The 26,186-nt window shown below is 44.1% G+C and overlaps 1 long non-coding RNA gene across 1 annotated transcript in view; it reads left to right on the top strand.

The window, feature by feature from the left end:
- LOC148453914 (uncharacterized) overlaps positions 1-20,171 on the top strand; it is a 201,996-nt gene extending 181,825 nt beyond the window's left edge. Inside the window, exon 5 of the long non-coding RNA XR_015874858.1 lies at positions 19,661-20,171. This is a non-coding gene — a long non-coding RNA (uncharacterized LOC148453914). The remainder of the gene's footprint in view (positions 1-19,660) is intronic.
- The last annotated feature ends 6,015 nt before the right edge of the window (positions 20,172-26,186 follow it).

Here is a 26,186-nt window from a genome sequence, read left to right as displayed (position 1 = left end):
AAACAAATCTAAGGCTGAAGAACAAACAGTGTGTTTACAAACTTCACAAATACCTGAAGAGAGTCTAAGTGTGTCCACGAGTGCTATGTGTGAGCCTGGCATTTCTGACACTGTACTCTTAGAGAGGCCTCCTTCCACCATTTCTTCAACCTCTGCAAATGTGGGGATGAGCAGCACAACTAAAGATGGTGACATATAAATTGAGGATGCTACTGTTGAAGTGCAACAGATTGAGGACAATATTTGTGTATCTGATGCTGATGAGGATGTTGTTTGTGTCAAAGGAAGTCAGCCACCAGTGACAGCTGTTCTTGCCCATGATAAAAAGAAGGGCATTGTCATGCCTGGGTAAAAGACAAAAAAAACCCATCTCTTTTTTGTGGAATTATTTTTACCCAAATCCTGACATTTGTCAAGCCATCTACAGTTTGTGAAGCCAAAATAAGTAGAGGTAGGGACGTTAACCATCTAGGAACCTCCTCCTTGTCACATCATTTGCAGTGAGTTCATGCAAAGTTTTTGGAAAAAGCAGAGAAATCTGGTAAAATAATAACAAGCAGTCCAGCGTCAGCTAGATCCTACTTATACAATCTCCACCACCGACACCTTCAACATCAATCTCCACATTAATGATCGAAGGTAATCCTCCTGCATCTAATTTGTGAATGCTGACTCCTTCCCTATACAGGATTCCCCAGAAGAATTCTTGCACGCTAGGGCTGCTGCTGATGCCGGGGGTGAATCTTTATCCAAGAAGGGGACTAAGAAGACTAGTTTCAATCAACAATTGACTGTGAAACAATACTTTGCGAGAGGAAACAAGTATGAAAGCTGCCAACCAGTTGCATATTGATGAAGCAATGACACCTATTAGCATTAGATCTGCATCCAATAACCACCATCAATGCACGTGATTTTAGATTGAGGTCCTGTGTCCCTGTTACCAAATTCCATCTCGATTCAATGTTACAAGAATAGCAATTCCTCGCCTTACCAAGATGTTCAAAGAAAATTAGTTATTAGCCTAGAAAATGCCATTGTACCCACTATCCACTTAACCACAGATTTGTGAACAAGCGGAACTTGTCAAACAAAAGATGACATGACTGTGACAACCCACTGTATCGCCTTCAGCAGCAGCATCTAACACACAATGCCAGCTCATTTACAGACAGGTTACGCTCTGTATCACCGGCTTCGCTAAGAAGCATACTGGTGTCAACCTGTTATAAAAACTGTCATAGCAAAATGGCTCAGGATTTGTTCTGATAACGCATGTAAACATGACAGTATTACAACTGGGTGAATTTGAACACTTCCCATGTTTTGCCCACACAATAAACTTGGTGGTTCAATTTTTTTAAAAACAATTAAAGGGATGTGCAGGAGATGCTGTCTATGGGCAGAAAAAAATCTGGATATTTTTGGCATTCAGCAACCGCATGTTGAAGATTGCAGCAGCTGCAAGAACAGTTCAGTTTTCCATGCCACCAACTGTAGCAAGAGGTAGTGACCAGGTGAAATTCCATCCTTTATATGCTTTATAGAATGGAGGGACAGCAACAAGCCATCCAAACCTACACAACAAGCCATGACATAGGGAGAGGAGAGGGAATGTACCTTAGTCCAGCACACTGAAGAATACTATCTGATTTTGCAAGCTACTGAAACCATTTAAAGTAGTAACTAATGAAGTCAGTTCAGACACTGCCAGCTTGAGTCAGGTGATTCCCTTAATAAAGCTACTGGAAAAGCAGCTAGAGAAATGAAGTAATTCCACTACGTATGTTGGACTTGTAAATCAACTTCTTTATTCGCTTTGTCAGGACCAAAGGGTTGTCAAGATCTTGAAATTGGATCACTACATTTTGACAACAATGCTTGAGCCTAGGTTTAAGTTGTACGTAATGTCTTTCCAACTGACACAGATTTTAAGAGATGCAAAGATCTCCTTGCCAGCAAGTTGTCAACTCAAATGGCACATGACACGACAACATTTCCTGCTTCCGTTTCTCCTGCAAATGCTGCTGCCAGGAGAAAACTGACCTTTTCCAAGAAACCCACTGGTGGTGTGGATGATGAGTCAACTAAGCGCACCAACTCCATTTTGACTTCTGGTCAGGCTTAAAAGATTTGCCCACAAGTATTGACACCTCTACCATAATTAAATCTGATACACTAAGGGGTGAATTTACTAAGAATCAAGCCTGATTGAGTTGTTTTTTTTCAACTCGATTTGCATCGCCGAAACTCGGGTGCTTTGATGCTTCTGAAACTCACAAATTTACTAAGAAGTAAGTTTAGCTGTGACCTAGATGGCCGATGGTGAAGCAGATATCTCCCCTGAGTAGCAAGTGAGCAAAGATCCTATACTCACCTCCGCTGGTCTCCGTAGCATCCCCGGGTAGGCCAATCAGCGGCCGCTAATTGTAGAATGGCCGCTAATTGGCTGGCGGGTCCGGCTTCTGACAGTTTACACATGGGGTCTCCCGTCAGAAGCCGGTAGCCGTCTATGTGACAACACATAGACGGTTACAGTCTGCTGTGCTCGGGACTTACCGGGGATGCTACGGAGACCAGCGGAGGTGAGTATAGGATCTTTGTTCACAGGTACAGCCATTGGATTTCTACTTGGAGAAGGGGACTGATCGTGGTGCAGCAGGTAAGTATGTGTGAGTGTGGTAAGTTTGAAGTAAAACTTTACTTTCAAAGGTGTGTGTGTGTCTTGTGGTTATTTAGCAACTTTTTTTACAGCAGTGGTAAGGGTACCGGCCGCCTGCTTGCACTTGTAGTTCCTCAAGTGCCAAAGGGCAGGCATGCTGGCACCTGTAGTTCCATGGTAAAAAAAAAAAAAGTTTAACACTATTTTCATCACTATTACCCATGTACCCACCACTCCAGGGGTGTGGGGAAGAGCCCAGGCTTCAGCCTAAGCCTGGGGTGCTCAGGAGAGGGGGGACCCCCTTATTGGTGGGATCCCCACCTCCCCTGAGATCACTGGCTTGGGCTGACCGGCTTGGGGTGATAATGCTTTGACCGGGGAGACCCGGTAATAGGGTCCCCTGGCTGTAGCATTACACCCCGGCTGGATTTGAGTCTGGTGCTGATTTTAAAAATAGGGGGACCCCTACACAATTCCTCCACCCCCATTATTAAAGCAAGGACAGGCTCAGCAGCCCAGTGCTGGTTCCTAAAACACGGGGTAACCCTATTAATTTTTTTACCCCGTAATTTTAGGAACCAGTACTGGCTGAGCAGTCCGGGGCTGGTTATGCTTTTTGGAAGGGATGGGACCCTGTGTAATTTTTTTTTTTAAATTAAACCTTTAGAGATGGTTACCATGCAGAAACATACACAAATCACACTGATCTGTGTATGTTTCTGGCAAACTCACAGCTCAGGAGGTGGTCTATTTAAAACTTCTATTTAGCTACGAGTTTGCTACAATTACACCCGAGATTGTCATCTTGTTTCTTAGTAAATTCCTGAGTTGTATCTTTTTCACAAAAAGTTTTTCGAGTTTGGCCAATGGTGAGTTTATTCGAGTTTGCAATCTCACCCGAGTTTTTCTGTGAAAAGAGACACATCTCACCCGAGTTTATATCTAGTAAGTTTGCGAGTTGAAAAAAAAGCCTAAATTCACCCGAGATTGCAATCTCGATCAAACTCGAATCTTAGTAAATTTACCCCTAAGTATTAATAGGATGGTGGAGGATTATTTTAATGACAATGTACAAATTAGCATGTCAACAGTCCTTTTTATTATTGGGAGAGAAAAAAGGCAATTTGGACCTCCTTGTACAAACTATCTTTGGTGTACTTAATCTGCGCACCTTCTATTGTGTACTCGGAAAAAGTGTTTAGCACAGCCGGGAACCTTGTGAACGATTGTCATAGGGGGCTGCTTCCTCAACATGTGGAAAAACTCATGTTCATAAAGATTAACTACAAATTCTATTAGGAAGACCTTTGCCGCCAATTGAAACAAAGTACAGAGACTTCAGGTGAATTCCAATGGGGATGAGCTAATATTTTGTGCTGATGATGTTAACACTGATGGGGGTAAGGAGAATGAGGATGATAATGACATCTTCCCAGTGAAAGGATGATTAACAATGCTGTTAGCCGCCTAAGCCCATTTGGTAGCTTGTTTTGTGGGGACCCAAACAAATAAAGCACTTCAGCCACAAAAGTGGCAGTCCCTGTCGCTGAACTCTTGGTTTGCTAAATTGTGCAAGTCCTTTTTAATATACAACATAAGGATGGGTGGGAGGGCCCAAGACAATTCTATCGTGGACCGATTTTCTTTTCATTATGGGCTGTAGTTTTGGGGAGCATTGGTGACTATCTTTTTTGAATAATTTTTATTGATTATTGCTCTAACACATAAGTAATTTGCAACATATTTTTAACCAGAAATAATGTGGTGCCTCACAAAATATATATAAAAAAAAAATTATGAAGCTTATTTAGTATTATTTAATAATATGAACAAGAAGAGACAAGGCCACATCTCAATTTTCATTTTTTTAATTAATAAATGTATAAATTTTTTACCTTCTTTCCATTACATATGCCACCTCCATTTTGCTGTACAGCCCGCAGGCCTCTGAGCTAGTTCCACTCATACTCAGGGATGGTGGGGGTGGGGTAGTATGGCCAGCTTCTCTTGCAACCCTTGTCAGGAATCCTTGGCTATATTAACAACAACATTGTATTCTTTTATGGCCTTTTCTCTTAGTTGCTGCAAAACAGATCTTGCAAGGCCACGTCTCAAATTTAATTTACTTTATTAATCAATCAACTTTACCTAAATTCCTTCAACAACATATTCCCCCTACATTTTCCAATACTGACCTCAGGCTTCTGAGCTAGTTCCACTCATATTCTGATTCTCTGGTGCACCTCATAAATGTACTACAGGGTCTGTTACCTAATTAGGAAGAGGGTAGTATGTCCAGCTTCTTTTGCAACCCTTGTCAGGAATCCTTGGCTATAGTGACAACAACATTGTATTCTTTTATGACCTTTGCTCTTAGTGTCTGCAAATCAGCTCTCACAAGTCCACGTCGCAAATTAAATTTTCTTAATCAACCAATACTTTACCTGCACATACTTGGGCCTCTGATCTAGTTCTTCCGTAATGAAAACATATGGGGTCGTATAGTTTATTAAACTGCCATCCTGTCTGCCACTGCTGTGCCACAATGTGTCATAAGATGTGCTGTATTCTTTTAAACTGCTCTGTGTTTGTGCTGCTGCTTTCCCCTCTACTAGCAGAATTTTGTAGCTACCACCCGAAGGGACCTCACAGTTTGGTATAATTTGTCCCCTACAACACTGAAACCCACTTAGATTTAAAATTCAACAACATTGGGCCTGATGTGGAGTTGAACACTTATTGGCACTGCACCTGCCTCCTATTTGTACTCTTGGTTTGATACTCATCATCATATTGTTGGTGTGAATGATACACCTGGAGGCAGGTGTGTTTATGAACCTACCCAACTTTTCACAGCCCACAGTTGTGGCTACATCCCCTCGCTGGACTTTGTCTATGTCAGAATGTCCTGTTACAGCCCATCCCAGGTAATGAAACTCAAATGCATATGTCTCTGCGTTGTCCATGCTGGTGTATTCTTGGTTCTGTAGCAAGCGCAGGGCAGAAGCATGGAAGATATACTCGGCAAATGTTCAATCCAGTGCCATGCCCACTGTATTAGTTACCATAGACCAGGGGTGGGGAACCTTTTTTCTGCCAAGGGCCATTTTGATATATATAACATTATTCGTAGGCCTGGTGCATGCCTCGCCCCCTCCGTGTGATGTCACACGGGGGTGAGGTTTCAATCGCCGGTGGTTACAGCAATGCCCGGAGCATCCTGAGGAGCTGTAAAGGCAGCAGTGTGACCGTCTGAAGCGTCTTAAGGATGCTCCAGGCGACACTGCTGCATAGATTCTGGCTGCAGGGTGCCATTCTAGACACCCTGCTAGCCAAATGAGGCTAGCAGAAAAAAAGCTCTGAGGGCCAGACCAAATGATTCTGCGGGCCTTATATGGCCTCCGGGCCTGAGGTTCCCCAACCCTGCCATAGACAGTGACTGTAGCTCGCGCAGGAAGGGTTTCTGAGTACCCAGAAACCTCACAATTAACTGATTTTTTTTTTTAGTTCTGATACTGGAGCCCCGCTACCCTCGCGGCACAATGTTACAATTTTCAGGTCTATCGAGAGTGGATGGGCCAAAATGAAAATACTCTATGAACATTGTGCAATGTGCCCAGTCCCGCTCGATCAGTAACCTGTTGCTGAAATACCCTTCCAGAGGTAAGTGTGTGCTATATATAATTGCCCAAAAAACATTATAGCACTGGAAGGAGTCACTTGCCTCAAACTGTACCCCATAATTAGTTTCTTCCACAAATGCTGCCATCTTGCACTGCAAAGCCACACGTTTTGGCAGAAATCTAGGCGCACCTGCGCAAACCGAGGTGCCTCTTACCCATTCCTGTGTCCTTACACCACAGCTGTACAGTTTCCAGCAGGAACCAGAAGCAAAACTAAATCTGGGCATAATAAAAGTAACATATAACTATACTAAGGGGTGTTACCTATAAGTTTTATAGCAAAGTTTATCCTCTTTTCTTCTTTTTTTTTTTTCTCCAAGAACACAAGGAGGCAGATGGTTAATGAACTTTCCCCCATCTCCCTCCTCTCCACGTTCCAATTATTTAATTGTTATTTTTCTTCATATAGTGGCCCGGCTTCGTTCCTCCAACGTCTTTGTGGAGCCTGGGTAAATCTTAGAGATAATGTGGCACAATACTTCATAAGGAAGCTTCAGCTTCTTTCCGCCTCGCTTGTTCTTCACATGTCCGAGGTAGTTAATGTTGCAGCACTGCGGTCTGCGTGGTCCGGCTGAGCGCTGGCTGTGCCACCCATTGTCTGTGTTTTTCCTCTCGTTAGTCTCCTTGGCCCTTCATTGTCCTCTTCCTGCAGTGTCAGGTCATGCTCAGTGTTGGTCTCCCTGCTATAAAGACCTTTTTCCTTTCCAGGATCACGAAACAAGACAATTGCTCCATGCATTTTTTTTTAAGACCCATTGTGGAACCCCCTAGGCTGAGAAAGGTCTAATTCACTGGGAATCCTTTCTGGTCACTGAGGAAACTGTCTGTGTGTCTTTTTAGCGAATGTCATAATCCCTGACTTTATCTAGAATATAAAGAAAAAAGGAGAACATCAAAAGGTCTGAACATATACGGGGTGCACACATTTTTTTTAGCTGTGATCATCAAAAAAGTCTTTTGACAATTGAACTCAGTGGAAAAGAGAAAGTTGGAAACTCAATTAGGACCATGCCGCAGAATTCCAGTGTCCTGGACATCACTTTGCAGGACCTGGAAGAGGTAAATTCCTAAACCAAAAGTTTGCTATCAGAAACAGGAAATACGTGAAAAAATGAAGCATGCCATATAATTGATTTATATTATTGATTTGAAAAAGAAAATATATTAATTTGTCATACCTGAATACATCATAACATGTCAAATGGACATATACATAAAGTTATTTAGAAAAAAAACAACTTTCTTAATAGTATGAAACAGTGGATATAGCTAAACATATAGGAGCCAAATCCATATTTTTGGGAGCCAAAAGAACATAATCAATTGAGGGAATGTGTTGCATCTCAGGGGAACTTGCATCAAGCTAATTTCAATGTGTTTTGACATTGGCTTTCATCAGTGGATGCGGCTTGGCAAATTTAAATTGTTGTGCCAGCCCTCTCTCAACCAATCATGGTGTGGATAGCTCAGTGTGAGTGACAGACTAGTCTACCAATGGGAGATAAAATAATATAGGTATCACTGGTAAAAGTGTCACTGATGACAGGCAAGACCACGGTTCCTTAATAATCATGTCAGTCATCAGTATAAATCTAGAAAAATATTGTTACCATAAGAATAATACACAACAAAGTCTTAGGAACCTATTTAACAAAGAATGTACCATTCCTAGAAAGTATAGTTTCTTAATTCTGTATGTTACAGCGATAATAAAACATTTTGCATGCTGATTTATCAGATAGGTTCAATAATGACTGTCTCACTTCCCTAAGTGGTGTTGTCTTTAAAAGCTTGCTTATCATGGTGGTCTGGAAGGTTAGTCTGAGGTCCGATGTGGTATTCCAAGGTCTTGTGGGTTATGCTGAGGTTTTGTGCGGTATTCTGGTTCAGTGGGGCATTCTGAGGTTCAGTGTGTTATTCTGAGGTTCACTGGGTTATTCTGAGGTATGGTTGGGTATTCTGAGGTCCGGTGGGGTATTCTGAGGTCTGGTGGGTTATTCTGAGGTCCTTGGGTATTCTTAGGTCTGGTGGGATATTCTGAGGTCCAGTAGGGTATTCTGAGTTCCAGTGAGTTATTCAGAGGTCCAGTGTGGTATTCTGAGGACTGGTGTGTTATTCTGAGGTATAATGGGTTATTCTGAGGTTCAGTGGGCTATTCAAGGAGCTGAAAGAATCCCTTTAGTTCTTGCAGTCTCCTCAAAAGTGACTGTACCTAGGCATAACAACTGCTTGCACCATCTGAAGGTGGAATTAGCTATAGACTCCAAACTCTGCCAGTCTGAGCTTTATACATTGGACAAGACTGATGTATCCATAGATATGTATGAGAAAGACAGTATTATGTGGTTCCTTCATTAAAGCAGGAGATAGCGCAGACATCTCCTGCATTACAGCTGTGTTAAATGCTAATGATACTACAAGTTCTGATACTCATGTGGAAGCAGCAGTTATGCCCCTTCACAGAATAGTATGTGATCATTATAATATGAGGTGTTTTTTTTACATTTTAATTCTGGCAGAATACTATAAAACAACATAAAAAGCCCAAATGTTGCTATCACATATACTAAATATGCTGGGAGAAAGTTTTAATATAATTATTCAGCAGCAGCCCATCTATTACTAATAAGCTTATACCAATGCGGGAATCCACCCTCGTACAGTATGCCGAACAGTTTTTCCGTCTGCGGTCGCAACTGTCAAATATACACCCTCCCCATGCTGGGTGTAAAAAAGTTCTGTCTGAAACAGGCGCCCCTCCTTCGTCTTCATACTACTGAAATTGTCTTACCTGCCCAATTACATCCCAGAAAGGTACATTTCACGGAAAGAGTGGCCTGACCCATCCATCCAAACTTGCGATCTCTATCCATGAGCGTATGCCTGATTCAGCGCATGCACAGTCACCGATGTCGAAATGCATTCGCAAACCCACTTGCATCCAACCCAGAATCAAGCCCTTTGAGTGTAGTATTTCTGGATCAAAGCTAATTAGCTAATGGTTATAAAAGTGGAGATGTATTCCTAACCACAATGAATATGTTTCTCTAGCACTAGGTATGGTATATGTACATATGAGTGTAATAAATTTCCATTGGTTTTTCCTTCCTTGGTCCTCTACAGTCTTTCGCTGTATAGACTCAATAGGTTTCCATGATAAAAACAAATCCAAGAAATTGAGTAATATTTATTGTGACTGCCCTGGGTGAGTGGCTGATAAATGACAACACTGCTCCGTTCTCGGTCTGGTTGCATGGTTTTCCCTGCAAGGTCTCCTGCTAATGCTGATGCTTAGTTTTGTGAGTGGGGGTTTCAGACTTCAGACTCACTTTGAGAATTCCTCAGTTTTTTCAGAACCCTACGCGTTTCACCAGTTTCACCAGTTTCACCATTTACTATGTGTTCTAGGGCTTTAAATTTTAAGATGGAGGGATCAGATGTAATTTCTGGATGTGTCTCAGGACACAATTATTTTATATATTATTATACAATTAGTTCCTCATGTTATGTATGTTTTCCTAGATAAAACATTTTGCCACATTTTTAGTATAAAAGTTGGCAAATACAATATTTACATTTTGCAGTAATTTCCAGCGTAATTACTTTGAAAGTGTTCAGTGTTGCAATCCTATCAATTTGCCAATAGCTGGATGAAATATAATTGCATATCAAACATCCATTTTTTTCTTTGTATTTTGAACTACAAAATACTGTGCAGTATTGGGGCAAACATACAGTCAAGGTGCATAAATATTGGGACATTGACAGAATTTTCATATTTTGGCCTCTATTCACCACCACAATGGCTTTGAAATGAAACAAACAAGATGTGCTTAAACTGCAGACTTTCAGATTTAATTTGAGGGTAATTACATCCAAATCAGGTGAACGGTGTAGTAATTACAACGGTTTCTATATGTGCCTCCCACTTTTTCAGGGGCCAAAAGTAATGGGACTATCAACTCAAAAGCTATTTCATGGACAGGTGTGGGCTATTCCCTCGTTATTTCATTATCAATTAAGCAGGTAAAAGGTCTGGAGTTGATTCTAGGTGTGACATTTGCATTTGGAATCAGTTGCTGTCGACTCTCAATATGAGATCCAAAGAGCTGTCACTATCAGTGAAGCAAGCCATCATTAAGCTGAAAAATCAAAACAAACCCATCAGAGAGATAGCAAAAACATTAGGTTTGGCCAAATCAACTGTTTGGAACATTCTTAAAAAGAAAGAATGCACCGGAGAGCTCAGCAACACCAAAAGACCCGGAAGACCATGGAAAACAACTGTGATGGATGACAGAAGAATAATGTCCCTGGTGAAGAAAAACCCCTTCACAACAGTTGGCAAATCAAGAACACTCTCCAGGAGGTAGGTGTATATGTGTCAAAGTCAACAATCAAGAGAAGACTTCACAAGAGTGAATACAGAGGGTTCACCACAAGATGTAAACCATTGGTAAGCCACAAAAACAGGAAGACCAGATTAGAGTTTGCCAAACAACATCTAAAAAAGCCATTACAGTACTGGAACAACATCCTATGGACAGATGAGACAAAGATCAACTTGTACCAGAGTGATGGGAAGAGAAGAGTATTTGAAGGAAAGGAACTGCTCATGATCCAAAACATACCACCTCATCAGTGAAGCATGGCGGTGGTAGTGTCATGGCGTGGGCATGTATGGCTGCCAATGGAACTGGTTCCCTTGTATTTATTGATGATGTGACTGCTGACAAAAGCAGCAGAATGAATTCTGAAGTGTTTCGGGCAATATTATATGCTCATATTCAGTCAAATGCTTCAGAACTCATTGGACAGCGCTTCACAGTGCAGATGGACAATGACCTGAAGCATACTGCAAAAGCCACCAAAGAGTTTTTTAAGGCTAAAAAGTGGAATGTTATGCAATGGCCAAGTCAATCCCCTTACCTGAATCCAATTGAGCATGCATTTTACTTGATGAAGACAACACTGAAGGGAAAATGCCCCAAGAACAAGCAGGAACTGAAGACATTTGCAGTAGAGGCCTGGCAGAGCACCACCAGGGATGAAACCCAGCGTCTGGTGATGTCTATGCGTTCCAGATTTCAGGCTGTAATTGCCTGCAAAGGATTTGCAACAAAGTATTAAAAAGTGAAAGTTAGATTTAGGATTGTTTAGTTTGTCCCATTACTTTTGGCACCTTAAAAAGTGGGAGGCACATATAGAAACCGTTATAATTCCTACACCGTTCACCTGATTTGGATGTAATTACCCTCAAATTAAATCTGAAAGTCTGCAGTTAAAGCACATCTTGTTTGTTTCATTTCAAAGCCATTGTGGTGGTGAATAGAGGCCAAAATATGAAAATTCTGTCAATGTCCCAATATTTATGCACCTGACTGTATAAGTTCGTTTTTGATTTCTATAGTTCAAAAGGGCCTTCTAAACTAAATTTATCACCCCAACAAGACTAAAATCCAGGATTTGTTCAGGATATACTCGTCCTTCAAATCTTGCTTTGTATATCTTAGATCATCTTTGAAATGTATCTGCAGTCTAATGAACTGTGAGAAAGGCATGTGGTTCTTCCAGCTGTCCAAATGACAACTGGAATAAAAAACTGTTACTGTCAACTTGTTTTATATGTGTAAAAATACTTGGATTGTTGCAAAGTCAGCGTTAGGTTAGAGTAAATCGTAAATCTGAGAATATTAAATTTGTTTTTTTATTGGGAAGTCAATTTTAAAATTAATTTATATATATATATAAAAAAAAATATATATATATATATATACATACTGTGTATATGTATATATATATTATATATATACTCAAATTGAGTACTATAGTGAGGCCTATATAAAGTTAAGTGTTATCATAAGTATTATTGGGGTTGGGTATCGGATCCCGGCTGTCAGAATACAGACAGCGGCATCCCGACAGTCACAATCCCGACACTGACATGTAAGTTCCCTAACACTAACCCTTACCCCAAACCAGGGACGGTGCATGCATCTGCAAAAGGGGTGTGGCCTCAACTCAAAAGGGCCGTGGCCTTGTGTCACAGGAGCGTGGCCTTCGCAACACGCCCCCGTCTTTCAGTATCCCGACCAAGTAGAGTGCCAGGAGGTGGAGCTGCTCTTCTGGGGTTTGACGCAACTCACTATCTGCCCTTCTGGCATTTGCCATAAGTGCCAGATGGGCAGCCGTGCCCCTAACTATCCCTCCCCAGTGCCTGAACCTAACCTCCCCCCTAGTGCCTAAACCTACACTCCCTCTCCCCGCACCCTAAACCTCCCCCCTTAGTGCCTAACTCTCCCCCTAGTGCCTAACCCTAAACCTCCCATAACCCCCGATACCTTCGGGATGCCGGCGGTTGGGATTTTGGAGCGGGGATCCCGACTGCTGTCGGGATTCTGGAGCCGGTATTTAGACCGTCAGCATCCTGTCTGCCGGGATGCTGACTACATGCAATATTATTGTAAATATGTGCTTTTCTCCAAGCTGTCCATATACAATTTTATATTAATGCGTGCACATATTGTCCCCATAGCAGTACCATACAGCTATGCTGTATGTAATATTAATTAGGAAAAAGAAAATAATTACAATCAAAGACAAATTTTATATAATTTAAAATAAGCAGATCTTATTCTATTCAATATATGGTGTGTTGCTATTCATTTATATTCTATCTCAATGCCCTTTTATGTAAGATAGAGGTTTATAATAACTGTGCATCAGTTGTATACCACTTATAGTTGTCTTGCCATTTAAATGTGCTCCAACACTGCCGAATTTGAGTTCAATTTTGGATGCAAGAATTTAAAAGTTGACTATAATTATAATCCTAATAATCTGCTAACGTCTGTCCCGTCTCCTGCATGCATGCGCAGTACAAGCCGGGGCTCGTGCCGCTCCTCTAAAGACTCCCACTGTTACAGCGATGGGACAGACCCTAGCCTAGTCTGAGTGGAAGCTGGCTTACAAGGAAGGAGGCGGGATGGAGCGTGGGCGGCTATGCTGGACAGTGCGGGAGTTGGGTCGGGACAGGACAGCGGACAGAGTTAGGAAGCAGGTGGGACAGAATGGGGGTTGGGCATGGGCAGGACAGTGGACAGAGAGGGGGGTGGAACAGAGAGTGGGGTGGAGTGGGACGGAGCAGGGAGCAGAGCAGCTCCACATATCCTTGTACTCTCATTGTGATAGATTCTATTCCAGATAAATTGGGCCGCCTTCAATAATTTGTTATGGTCTCCTATATTTTGGATCTATCTTAAACAGCGAGGACTGGAGCCTAGTATTTATATTATACAGATAAGTATATTCTTCTATTTTGTTGATACTTTCCCTGTTCCCCTAAATGAGAAGTATTTCTACCATTTTAGCTGTGATAAGCCCTTAGGTATGTGTGGAGTTTGCATATTCTTCCCAAGTTTTTGTGGGTTTTCTCCCACAACATCCAAAACATGCTGGTAGATTAATTGATGTCACGGGTTCTGAATCGTTTTCTTGAGACCCTGCCTCGTTCTCCTAAAGTACTCCGAAAGAGGAGTTGAATTTGAAATTAAGAAGGATTTTCGTTTTCATTATAGTCACCTCCAGTATTTGTTAGATTGGAAGGGTTACGGTCCAGAGGAACGATTTTGGGTGAATTCTTCCGATTTCCATGCACCCTCATTGGTCCGCAAGTTGCATTCTGAGAACCCACGTAAACCTAAACAGTGTCCAGAGGCCACCCCGAAAGGAGGGGGTAATGTCACGGGCCGCTCTGCTGCAGCGCAGGGGGTTCGGGACTTACTTGTCCGAGCGCTCTGGCGGTAGGGGTGCAGACTGCGGGCGGTTAGCGTGGGGTGCGGGCAGGTTCTTGAGAGGCACCGCTGGGTCTCTGGCATCTTGGAGCTGCTGTGGCTGGGAGTCTGCACAAACATTGCTGAGTGCTGGGCGTCGCCATCTTTTATCTGTAAGCTAAAATGGGTCATGGATTGAAGTGAATGCTTAAAGTGCCCACACACAGGACGATTTTAGGCACGATGTGCACGAAAATTACGCATCGGAACGATACATCATTTAAAAATGTGCAAATCGTGAGCTTCCAGGAATGATAACGATCCGATGCGTGGTTCCGCGGGTCATTTGTCGTATCTTCAGATCTTACCTACTGCAATCTCCTTAACGATGCACTGGAAATCATTAAGGAGGCACGATAGGTCGTTGGTCACATTGCACAGTTTAGCAAGATATCGTCTGTCCAGGAGTGCCGGCAAGTTGCCCGGGAAGTTCAAGCGAAATAGCTGACGACATTGCATCTTTTGCCAGTCGTCCAGTGTGTGGGCACCTTTGCAAAGAGTAGCAACCGAGCGCATCCAAGATGGCTGCCTGTCCCTCTGCAATAGTGTAAAGTGCTATTGGGCACTACTTAAATAATTGTTATAATGATTAATTATTATTTTTGACTCTGAATTCAGAAATTGAATACCGCATTACACATCTCCCTGGTATTACTACTGTGGTAAAAACAGAGAAATCTTTAAGGGCAAAGGTACGCGTCAGTCAGCTACTGTAACTCAGAGTCTCAGGGGTCTAGTTACTAAGCAGTGTCAGGAGACAGAGTGAAAAGTGATAAGGTGCCAGCCAATCAGCTCCCAACTGTCATTTTTCAAACACAGGCTGTGAGATGGCAGTTAGGAGCTGATTGGCTGGCACCTTATCACTTTCTTATCACTTTTCACTCTGTCTCCTAACACTGCTTAGTAACTAGACCCCTTAGTGACCAGGCTGGAGCAGACCATTTTGAGGAAGTGAAGGATATATGTTATATGTTGATTGAGTACATCTTGGTCTCCGGGAGAGGGGGGCGGGCAGAAATGTATTGCTATGTCGTGAAGCCAGATGAATTTTTGAAGTCAACACGTTGCCTCCAAAAGGGCCTAAGGAACAGCTGTCTTTTTTTTTTCCTGCAGATATTTTGTGTTTTCCCATTATATATACTGTATATGTTTGCAATATTAGCACTTCCATCCATTGTGCTCATTAAACAGATGGCAGTTTATACAGGAATTAGGGCATTAGGGCTGTAGCCTACCTTCGCTACAGTTATAAATATTTATGTGAAGTCAATAGGGATCTTTGGCCATAAATATTATCTTTCCATGACTAGCAAAGTCCCACGTTGAGTTGGGATGTTTCCACAAGTGATTAGATGGCTGCCTCCACGGACGCAGCAGCGGATCACAGAAGACGCCTCCTCCAGCATTAGCATATTATTGCACAGTCGCTGCTTACAAAGCTGCAGCGGCTGTGCGATAGCGTCCATCTCTGAATCAGGCCTTGAGGAACTTATGGCGCCAGACGATTGTTTTCAGAACATGATTTATTGTGTTCGATAAAAAGTTAAACAAAGTTTGTTCCATGATCCGGATAACACTTGGTGTAATAGCGCTATATCAATTCAGCAGTTAGATGTTTACATATCACTTCTACTTTTCAGTGGTAACTATGGTTACTGATGCGCAGAGGTTACACATGCTCTGTAACCCATAGCTGACATTGGTATAACATACCTCCCAACATGACTCTCTCCAGGAGGGACACAGGGGGTCATTCACACCCGCTCGTGAGCGGCAGTACGCTCGCAAGCGGGTCAATGTTCCCCCACTGCGCATGCGCACGACGGAGGTAGCTCCGTCGTGCATGCGCGAGACCCGGCGAGCGACGGGCTCTCCATCGCTCCGGGTCTCGCACCAAAGGGGGCGTGCTGTCGATGTTGATTGACAGCACACCCCTTTGGAGGGCGTGCTGGGGGCGTGCCTGCCAGACGGAGGCGTTCCCATGGGAACGCCTACCGTCTCAAGCCAGCCCCACTGACATCACTAGTCTGATAGAGCCAAAATCACTCCAGGGCTTGCAGCAGCGAGACCCTACTGCAGGGTCTCCGTCGCAAGTCCGATGGTCGCGATGGTCAAGACCATCGCGACCATCATCATGGACGCTCGCTATAGCTGTGGGTGGTAACCCACAGCTATGCGAGCGTCCATGAGGACGCTCCAAAAAAAGGTAAAAGGGCCCTGATTCAGAGCGAGCACTCTGGTCAGAGCGTTCAGCTCTGAATTAGGCCCACAGTGCTCTGGTCCTGGACTTCCCTGGTCATTTATGATTGGTAGAGGCTCCAGAGGTGGGGCTGCAGCACGGTCCAAAATTCAAATAGGGGAGTCACACCAACTGCCAGTGAGTCCCAGCCAGCCCCGGTTGCATACAAGGTTATCAGACAGAACCAGTGCACGCATGTTCATTGGTTTGTTTAAACTTTCAAGATCACTTAGGGGGAGATGTATTAAACCTGTGAGAGAGAGATAATGGGCCGTATTCAATTATAAGCAAAAAGTCCGTTATCGGCGATAAATTATTATGTCATTTTCCCCATTTTCACTTATCCCCATATTCAATTTCAAAGACTTTTCGCAGGTGCGAAAAGTCTTTGTCAAAAACCGGGGATATGTTTTCACCACTGATTAGGTGGCGAAAAAAAGTGCAAATTGGGGTTTTGGGGTGCAGACTTAAAAAAAGTACCCTGCACCCCTTGGAATGTCCCCTTAAAGTAATCTGTGTCAAACATTTTTTAAAAAGTTCGATAGGACACCCCAAAAAAGAAGTGGTTTAGTTTTGGGGGCGGAAAAAGAAAAAAGTTGGGGGACAAACTAAAAAGCGAAATAGACTCAGGGGGGTCCCCAAGTATGTGGCAGGTGTTTTTTAGAATGCACTTGGTTGCGGCAGGTGGATTTTTTATGATTTTTAAAAAATCACTTTAGGGACTTAAAAATATGCTTGCACCCATTTTCATGTACCCCAAATTTGATGGGACTAGTTATTTTTTTTTTAAATTAAGCCAAATGCTATTCTTTACCACTTCTTTAAAGACGCATTAAAGCATCTGTCGCAGCCATTTAAAAACCCCAAATACCTTTAGCAGGGCAATTCGGGGGCAAATTGAATATGGGCCAAAGTGTAGAAGTTGCCCATAGCAACCAATCAGCTTCTAACTGTCATTTTATAGTCCTAGATTAATGACAGTTAGAAGCTGATTGGGTCGCTATGGGCAATATCTCTCTCGAAGGTTTGCTATATCTTCCCCATAGACTTCTGGGTGATATCTGGTTACTATGGTTACCTGTGTTAAATCTAGTTACTGGTTTTATGGCCTTTCTAATTCTATGAATTACTTGGATGCACATGGAGGTGGGTTGAGCTAATCACCTTTGACTTCCTAGCGGGCACCAGTTAGTTTTGTATTAGTACATTTTAGTTTTAGTGACATTTAAAAGAAGCTAAAGTAGTGAAATGATGACGTAGCAGCGTCTTAAATCAATATTCAAGGAAATGATCCAGACGAAAAACCTATAATGAGAACTAGACTCGGATTCCCGATAGTCGGGAATCTGCGACCAGCAGTGTACTTGCGTGCACTGCTGTATCAGGCCCTGTGTGACTTAGGGGTCAATCCAATTAGGTGTGAAGGGTGCGATGTGCCGTTGCAATGGCATTTAAACGCCGGCAACGGCACCGCATCTCGCATCCTGCTTCGCTACCCAACCCAAGCTTGGAATCGCATAATTTTGCTCGGGCCCTATGGGGCTGCGAGCAATATTAGGCAAATCCGGGCTGCCGTAAAGTGCAGCCACTGCCGCGATGACTCGCACACTCGAGATCATCGCACCTAATAGGATTGACCCCATAATGTGAAATAGACACTACCATGGAGGATAAAATGAACTAGTGCATTACTATGGGGCACACAATTAAGTGGGGAACTTTTATGGGGTATAAAATGAAAAACTGCTGCAGAGAGAGTTGTTTCTCTCTAGAACCATTGGAGGTTTGTTCCAAATGTTGCTAAGGGGCCCACAAAGTTTCCATCCTGCCTTTGTGCCAGGATAGTGGGACGCAATGGTGTATCTTTAATGGGTGTAGGACATACTTACCTACTTCTCCCGAAAATTGGGTGCCACTCCCGACCCCCCGCAAAAGAAGGTAAGCTTCCCGGCCAGCTGCAGACCCCCCGCGAATCCCACTGCAGCACGGGTGGGGAGGCAATTACGTGATTTGCGCTGAATCGCGTCATCCTGACCCTGCCCCCTGCTTTACAATGACGAAAACCTTGGCGTTGTGAAGTGGGGGCGGGGCCAAAATGATGCTATTTCATGGTCACGGCCCCTGCCCCGCCTCCATTGCAGGGTAGTATCGCCGGCTACGCCCCCTCAATACACGTCACTCCTTCCTGCTTGTCCGACCTGGCTCCCCCCTCCCGGAGCGGACTGACAGAATGTCTGCAAGCCTGGTGTAGGATGTGCGGTGCACATGGACCCCTGGGTTCAGGGAGGCCCACACCTTACACCCATATATAGTTATACTTCCCTCTCCACAGTCTCCGGAGTCCTATATCTGCTGGTGGCCTGGAGCTGCAAAGCAACAAAAATCACAGGGAAAATGGTGTCCATTTTCACTGTGATTTGTGCATGCGGACTAGAGATGTCTCCGGGAATAAGGTGCCATTTTCCCGGAGACTTGCGCATGCGCTGCCAGAGAGGAGGGGGCACACACAGAGGCTGCGCATTGGCCCTGTCCTCTCTTAAACAGCCCCTTGTGGGACCAGGACGCCACCCATTTCTTTTACATGTGCTTATCATCTTTATAGTGCAATAGTGCAGGCCTGACCAACCTGTGGCTGTCCAGCTGTTGTGAAACTACAAGTCCCAGCATGCCCTGCTACAGTTTTGCTATTAGGGAATGCTAAAACTGTTGCAAGGCATGCTGGTACTTGTAGTTTCACAACAGCTGGAGAGCCACAGGTTGGCCAGGCCTGCTCTAAAGTTCTCTTCTGAGTATAAAGTCTGACACTCGCTCCAGTTTTCAGACCACCCAACACATTTCAATATATATATATTAGTTTTCATTTTAGTTTTGGCCTTAAAACAAATCGCCTCTTTAAATCTATCCGCTGTATCACCAAAGCTGCGCTGGCGCCAGCAAATAGCCTGTTGCTATATCTGGGCACATGTGGCTGTGGCCTGAACCTTGCTTTTGTAATGGGACAGTGAAAAACAGGACTCTGCAGCATTGCACTAAGCTTTAGATAAGCAATACAGACCTTAAGTGTGTTCTAATCCTATTTCCCTTCGCTTAGCTGACAATGTAAGAAATGCAGGCGTAATTATATTCGTGTTGCAGGTGGTTATCTACCGTCTTTAAAGTTGTAATTAGCCTACTGGCAGAATTTACTGTCCGCTAAGGGCAATTACAATGTCTGTGTTACATAATCCCCCTCCTCACATTCCAGTAGGTCTGACACCATTTGCTTGAGGTGTGAAGCCCATGGGGTACGGAGAAGACCAGAGGGTCTGAAAACAGAGACAACCGGATCCCAAGACTTTCTTGTAGACTGTAAAGATTACCTGGCAATGGCTTATCCCAGCATCCACTGGTATTTAGGATTACTGCTGACTTGCTCTTCATCCTATGGTTGCTCCCTTTGTCGTTTGGATGATGGCCTTATTGGAATATATGACCGGAAACGCCCGGACGCTGACAGCGTCGGAACTCTACAGTCCAGGGAAACAAGTTATGAAGCCCCAATAGAGAATTTTGTGATACTTGAAATAAATATCTTTGATGACTGTGATTAAGGGTCACGCAGCTCCGCAGTCTACATCTTGCTATATAAACACGTTTGCTTTATCAGACCACATTCACCGAGTATAATTACTGTTGTTTATCTTACTCTCTAAAGGGAAGTCAGCCAGGACCACCTCAACTAACATCACCTACAGGGAATGTTACAGGAAGGCTTTGATGGGGGTTTAAGGCTCGGTGAAATAAACAGTGCGGTTTACGCATCCATCCTCGGCACGCATAAACACAAACAAAAACAGCATCATTACAGCAGATAAATATTAATGCAGCTTCTGTTCGGCATAAAGGGATGAATAGAAATAGTCAGCCACATGAGCAGGGGTGACAGCAAATCTAGCAGCTTTTAAGACCCTTCTGTAAAAACTCAACAGTGCCTCTACCACTTACTGTATGTTGTATACAGGGGCAGATTTTATCTATAGGACTTGCAGACCCCCCCACCACCACTACTCCCCACACCCCAGTAAAATCTGCCACCTCCAGTGAGCAAATTGCAGTCCATGCACTGGCAGTGACTTCCCATGGGAAGCACACACAGGAAAGGCAGTCCCAGGGCATAGGCAAACGCAGGGGGGGTTTCCGTCTGCCTGGAAACCCCCCTCCCCAGCACACACCATGACCACAATAGAAATAGTAATATAATAGAATGTTACTAGTGCTGCATGTTCTTCTCAGTATCACAAATGAAATGATTAGCACCAACTGTGGATCTTTTAAAATGTGTCAGCCAGTAATAAATATACCTGTGCACCAACTAGGAGATGTGGAAAACATGCACTGTTAGGGGTGCACTGCTATAGACCGTCAATAGGGTTAATAATTGATACAGTATAATTATACACTATCCAGTACATAAGGAGACCGATATGTACATATATGTCCAGGGCAGTACTAAGGGCCTGATTCAGACCCGGTCGCAAGCGCTGAGCGCTCGCAGCCGGCTCCGTCGTGCACATGCGTGAGACCCGGCTAGCGACCGGCAATCCGTCGCTCCGGGTCTCGCACCAAAGGGGGCGAGCTGTCGATGTTGAGTGACAGCTCGCCCCCTTTGGTGGGCGGGCCGGGGGGTGGCTGCCCAAACGGAGGCGTTCCCGAGGGAAGAGCCGAAATCTCTCTGGGGCTTGCGATGAACGAGACCCTACCAGTCTTGACCATCGCGACCATCATCATGGCCGCTCGCTGTAGCTGTGGGTGGTCACCCACAGCTATGTGAGCGGCGAAGAGGCCGCTCCAAAAAAAAAAAAGCCCGCCCTGATTCAGAGCGAGAGCTCTGTCAGAGCAAGCGGCTTTGAATCAGGCCCCAAGTTCTTCTGCTGCTCCCTCAGACTCCCGGACTTGCTCCAATGCTCAGGAATGGTGCCCACATCTGAAAAAAAAACATTCTGCTCAGACAGGATGGACCTACTGCCGCATCTAATGGCTTACTGTGATCACTGGTTCTGTATATGCTGGAATTATGCAACACAATATACTTTGTATGTAACATATTAAAGCTGGTTAACTGCTAATTATGTCCTCTTCATGGACAGGCCAGACTCACTCTAAAATCAAGCATTTGGAACCCCCCCTCTAAATATCCTGCGTTTGCCACTGTTGAGGGTGAGGTGTTTTCTACCCCTGGGATGCCAGTCCGGAACGTGCTTAGCAGAAAGAGCTGTTGGAAGCCGCACCCATCTTTACGTCTGACCTGCTCGGCTTCTAGGTCCTGTAGCTGATGCGGTCCCTTGAAGCCGGGGCTTCTGCACATGCGTGGGTCTGCCGGTGTTTGTGTGAATACGCCATGGACCAGGCAGGCGACACGACAAAAAAACAATAGTTGCAAATAATCGGCTTCCGATGTCCACCCCTAGTAGTAGTTGTCCACAGAAAATGGGTTAAATATTGAGTGTAAGAGCCTGGGTAAGAGATGGCCGCAAATGCCATTGCATCTGTTATTTCTCAAGGAGCGCAAATGGCAAAAATATGCTAATGACTCACTCACTGTCCAGAGCTTAGAGACACCCAATAAAAGCTTCTCACATCCGCCACTCACGTACTAAACCGGAGACATTGAACGCAAATCAGTCGGCCATCACTCCTAAGCTGTCGCGGGCACACAGCGGGTCTCCAGACACGCAGAAGGCTGTCCTGCTGCGAGCAAGAACACAATGGCTAATTTATGGTCGTCCAGAAAACAGTGTTTAAACAGTCCGACGCGTCTGCGTTTTTCTAGCCACCCCCCATTACCTCCCCCAAATGTTGAGATCCTGTCTACTGTGCAGGCGCAAATGTCGGGGAAAATGCCCGCCGCACCATTTTCCCTGTGATTTCTGTCTGCAGCGCCGGCTGACGCAATGGTAGGTAGAATTATATGGGCATACCTCCCAACATGACCCTCTCCAGGAGGGACACTGGACCTCATTCAGAGTCGGTCGAAGCGGCCGCACGGTCGTACGGGAAAAGGGGCCGGATATGCAAATGATTCCCTCGCAAGTTGCGTCCCTAAGTTCGGATCGGTAGCTGACCGACCAAGGCGAGGAAGCGGCCGCAATACAAAAAAATACGCCCCCTTCTCGTACGCATTGCACGTCATCTCCGGGCATATATGGATTAATCGAGACCATCGCGAACCATCGGAACTGGTCGTAGAGCTTAAGGTTGACCATACCCTCTCTTAAGCTCTACGATCATGTCAGTGTAAAAACCTCCCATGTCACATGTGCCATGACGCTACTTTGTTAATTATGCGCTCCCATAATCCGTATGCACTCCCATAAACCTTATGCACTCCCATAAAACACCGTTCGCATAATTAGGCACGCCTGCGTTCGGATCTCCACTCCCCCGTTTTCTTTTTTTTTTTTGCATTCTGTTTTTATTAGAGGTTTCAAACAAAGAACGTACATCATACAGAAGCAAAACATTATCAACGTGTACGTGTCCAAATGTACGCAAATTAGAAACCACTTTTTTACATTTCAATAAACACATCACACAGTATAAAGAAGGTAAAGTAAAAAGAAAAACTATATACTAAGTAACAAAAAATGGGGGAACAGGGAAGGGTCTTCATGTTTTAAAAGTAAGTGGTTAGCCAATATAAAGAAGCTGCAGTCTATATTACGGGGTAATTACGGCTGGAAACATATAATTTCTATATTCCATAGAGTTTTTGTATTCCAACCATGGAAGCCAAGTATTAGTGAGAATAAAAGGGCTATTGATGGAGAGGGTTGAAGAGTCTTCCATTGACATGTAGTAATCGAGTCTTTGGAACCAGTCCCTACGTGTGGGCGGGTTACAAGAGTTCCAAAGAATTGGAATGACAGCTCTTGCGGCATTACTCAAATGGCGCAGCAAGGACTTTTTGTAGTATCCCAGTGAGGACTCAGAATAATTTATTAACCAAAATGCTGGATCAGTGGGGACAGGCGCGCCTAAAATTTGTTGTGAAACGGAAATGACCTCCAACCAATATTTAGATAGCTGTGGACAGTCCCACCATATATGTAGTAATGACCCTGGAGCCCTAAGACATCTCCAGCAACAGTTGGATTTTGTTGGGAACATGGCATGTAATAGTGTAGGGTGTCTATACCATCTCATCAAAATTTTGTATTGCGTTTCCTTGATAATTGAGCAAGTTGAGCTGCAGTGTGCCTTGAGAAATATTGTTTGCCATTCTTGCTCTGTGAGGGTAATGCCTAAATCTAATTCCCATTTTTTAGCCCAAGGAGGTATGATACAGGAAGGGTTGTTAAGGAGTATCTGGTAGATAGCAGAAATTGTGTGGGATGGATCGGTTGGTGAAATGCAAAGTTTTTCGAAAGCAGTGAGATCTCGACTAGAAACATTCATTCTACCCGCAGAGGACAGGTAATGGCGAACTTGCAGGTATTTCCAAAAATCTGAATGAGGTATTGACCACCTTTCCTGGATATCAAGAAATGCTTTGATACCTGACTTAGTCACCAGCTGGCCAGTCCGAAAAAGACCTTCCCGCACCCAGTTAGGGAATTGATTAAAATCAATACCAGGGGGAAAATCCGGGTTAGCCAAAAAAGAAGTAAGAGGTCCAAAGCGTGAAGAAATATAAGGGAGATTTCTTAAAGAATTCCACACCGAAAGGGAAGGAGAAATTGTTGGATGATGGAAATCTAGTTTAGGAATGGAAGGAAGCCAAGGTGTTATTTCAGGGGGAAATATCATGAAGCGACCTTCAAGGGCAACCCATTGCTTCACCTCTCTATATCTAGTCCACTCAAGAATTCTATTAAGGTGGATAGTGTGATAGTATGCTTTGATATCTGGGAGTTGGAGACCACCCAGTTGTTTTGGTCGAGTTAGAAGAGTACGTTTAATCCTAGGTTGTTTCCTAGACCAAATAAATTGCTGAATTAAGACATTTAGCGAACGGAACCAGGAATCTGGAATCTGAATGGGCAAAGACTGAAAGAGGTAAAGCAATTTAGGAAGCGTATTCATCTTCAGCACGCTTATTCTACCCAGCCAAGAAAGTTGTTTCAAATGCCAATGGGAATAGTCCATTCGAATGGAGGAGAGGATGGGAGAAAAATTAATATTAAAGAGATGCGACATGTTTTTAGGAACACTCCCCCGTTTTCAAGCACCTTCCCCTGTTACCACCCACAAACGCCTCAATCTGTCACTCAAACTACCGACCTGGCTGTGTTCAAGGAGAGATAAATTTCTGATCGTAGCGGCTAGTTTGCGCACGCGCATTGCGAACTTTATGCATGCGCAGTATAGCGAACATCGGTGGCGTACGACCGTGCGGCCGCTTCGACTGGCTCTGAATGAGGTCCACAATGCTCTGGTCCTGGACTTCCCCGGTATCGTCCCCGGTTTCCGCACAAATAGCCTACATGCGCACAAAACACTCAGGGGACGCTTATTGCAAATGCCCCGTTGCCCCCAGTAGTATCCATTCAGCCGTAAGTGAGAAGCGACTGAGATGTGCCAACTCAATTACCAATAAATCACCAAAGCGCGGTGCGGCTTTATAATGCTTGCAGGATCCGTATGTGTTCGGATTTGTAACTTTGAATCAAGCCGATTGTATCCCCATTATGTGGATCAAAGTTAAAGTTCACTCATTCTGAGCCTATGTACTTTGACCCGTAACTGCAGCAGATCGATAACCATATAGGGCCTAATTCTGAGTTCGGTGCATCTGTGAAAACGAACGCATCTCCAGTGGTCAAGCCAACTGTGCATGCGTGTAGAAGGTGTTTGTGGGTGGTATCAGAGCGGCTATTTCTGATGGGAGTGTGGTGCCATAACAGGGCTTTCAAAAGCGTCCTGTGTTAGCCCCGCCTCCTGTGCGAATGACATCATGATGTGCTCTGTGTAGCGGCACCGGTCGCTTCCCCCCCCCCAAGTAATGACTCTGTGCATGTATGCAGAGCTCCATGTGATTCTGATTTGTGCGTAATGGGAAGGAACGCCTAGCATGGGACTGATGCAAGTGCCGGTTCTAACGATGATGAGCAGTGGACGTGATAGGCTTGCACTTTGAGATGCACATATTTGTGACTAACTTCGGCCGATTGCCGCATTAGCATATGGAAGTGAGTAAAAAGTCGCGACCGTGGGGAAAGGCAGCCGCAGAAGCGCACAACCTCGAATCAGGCACTAAGAGTCATAACCATAAAATATCTAAACCTCTAAATAATCTCTTCCTGAAGCTTAATACTCAATTCGGCCATCGAAATACAGTAGGTTAAACTCTTCAGTTGCTCTTATGCAACAAAAATGTATTAAGCAATCGTTCCAGGAGATGGCAATTGTTCTACGTCAGATACAGACCCCGCAAAGTGCTCTTCTCAGCGGAGAGACAATTTTGCCCTCTGACCATGAGAAGCGTTGGGCAGCTCCTTGTGCAGTTATCTGAGTCTCCGACCTGCCTCACATAACTGCAGCTAATGGTGATTATTAATAAGGGTTTCAAAATACATGGGAAAATGTAACCAGAGGAGACAATAGAGGATTCTCGGCACCCTGGGCTGTGGAAGGCAGAAGAGAAATTCCAGTGAGAAATGAGAGTGACGGCCGGGGACGTATTCCGTTTACAGAGAAATCTCTGTGACAGGGATGCGTTTAGTTTTACTCATAACAAAGCTTCCTATAAGTATATTCTGGCACATTACCATTCACAAGAGCTTGGGTTTTCT

Source organism: Taudactylus pleione, unplaced genomic scaffold, assembly GCF_031769625.1.
Source record: "Taudactylus pleione unplaced genomic scaffold, aTauple2 ptg001060l, whole genome shotgun sequence".
NCBI classification, from domain to species: Eukaryota; Metazoa; Chordata; class Amphibia; order Anura; family Myobatrachidae; genus Taudactylus; species Taudactylus pleione.
Note: the sequence above shows the minus strand (reverse complement) of the source record. Positions and strands in the feature narration are given on the sequence as shown.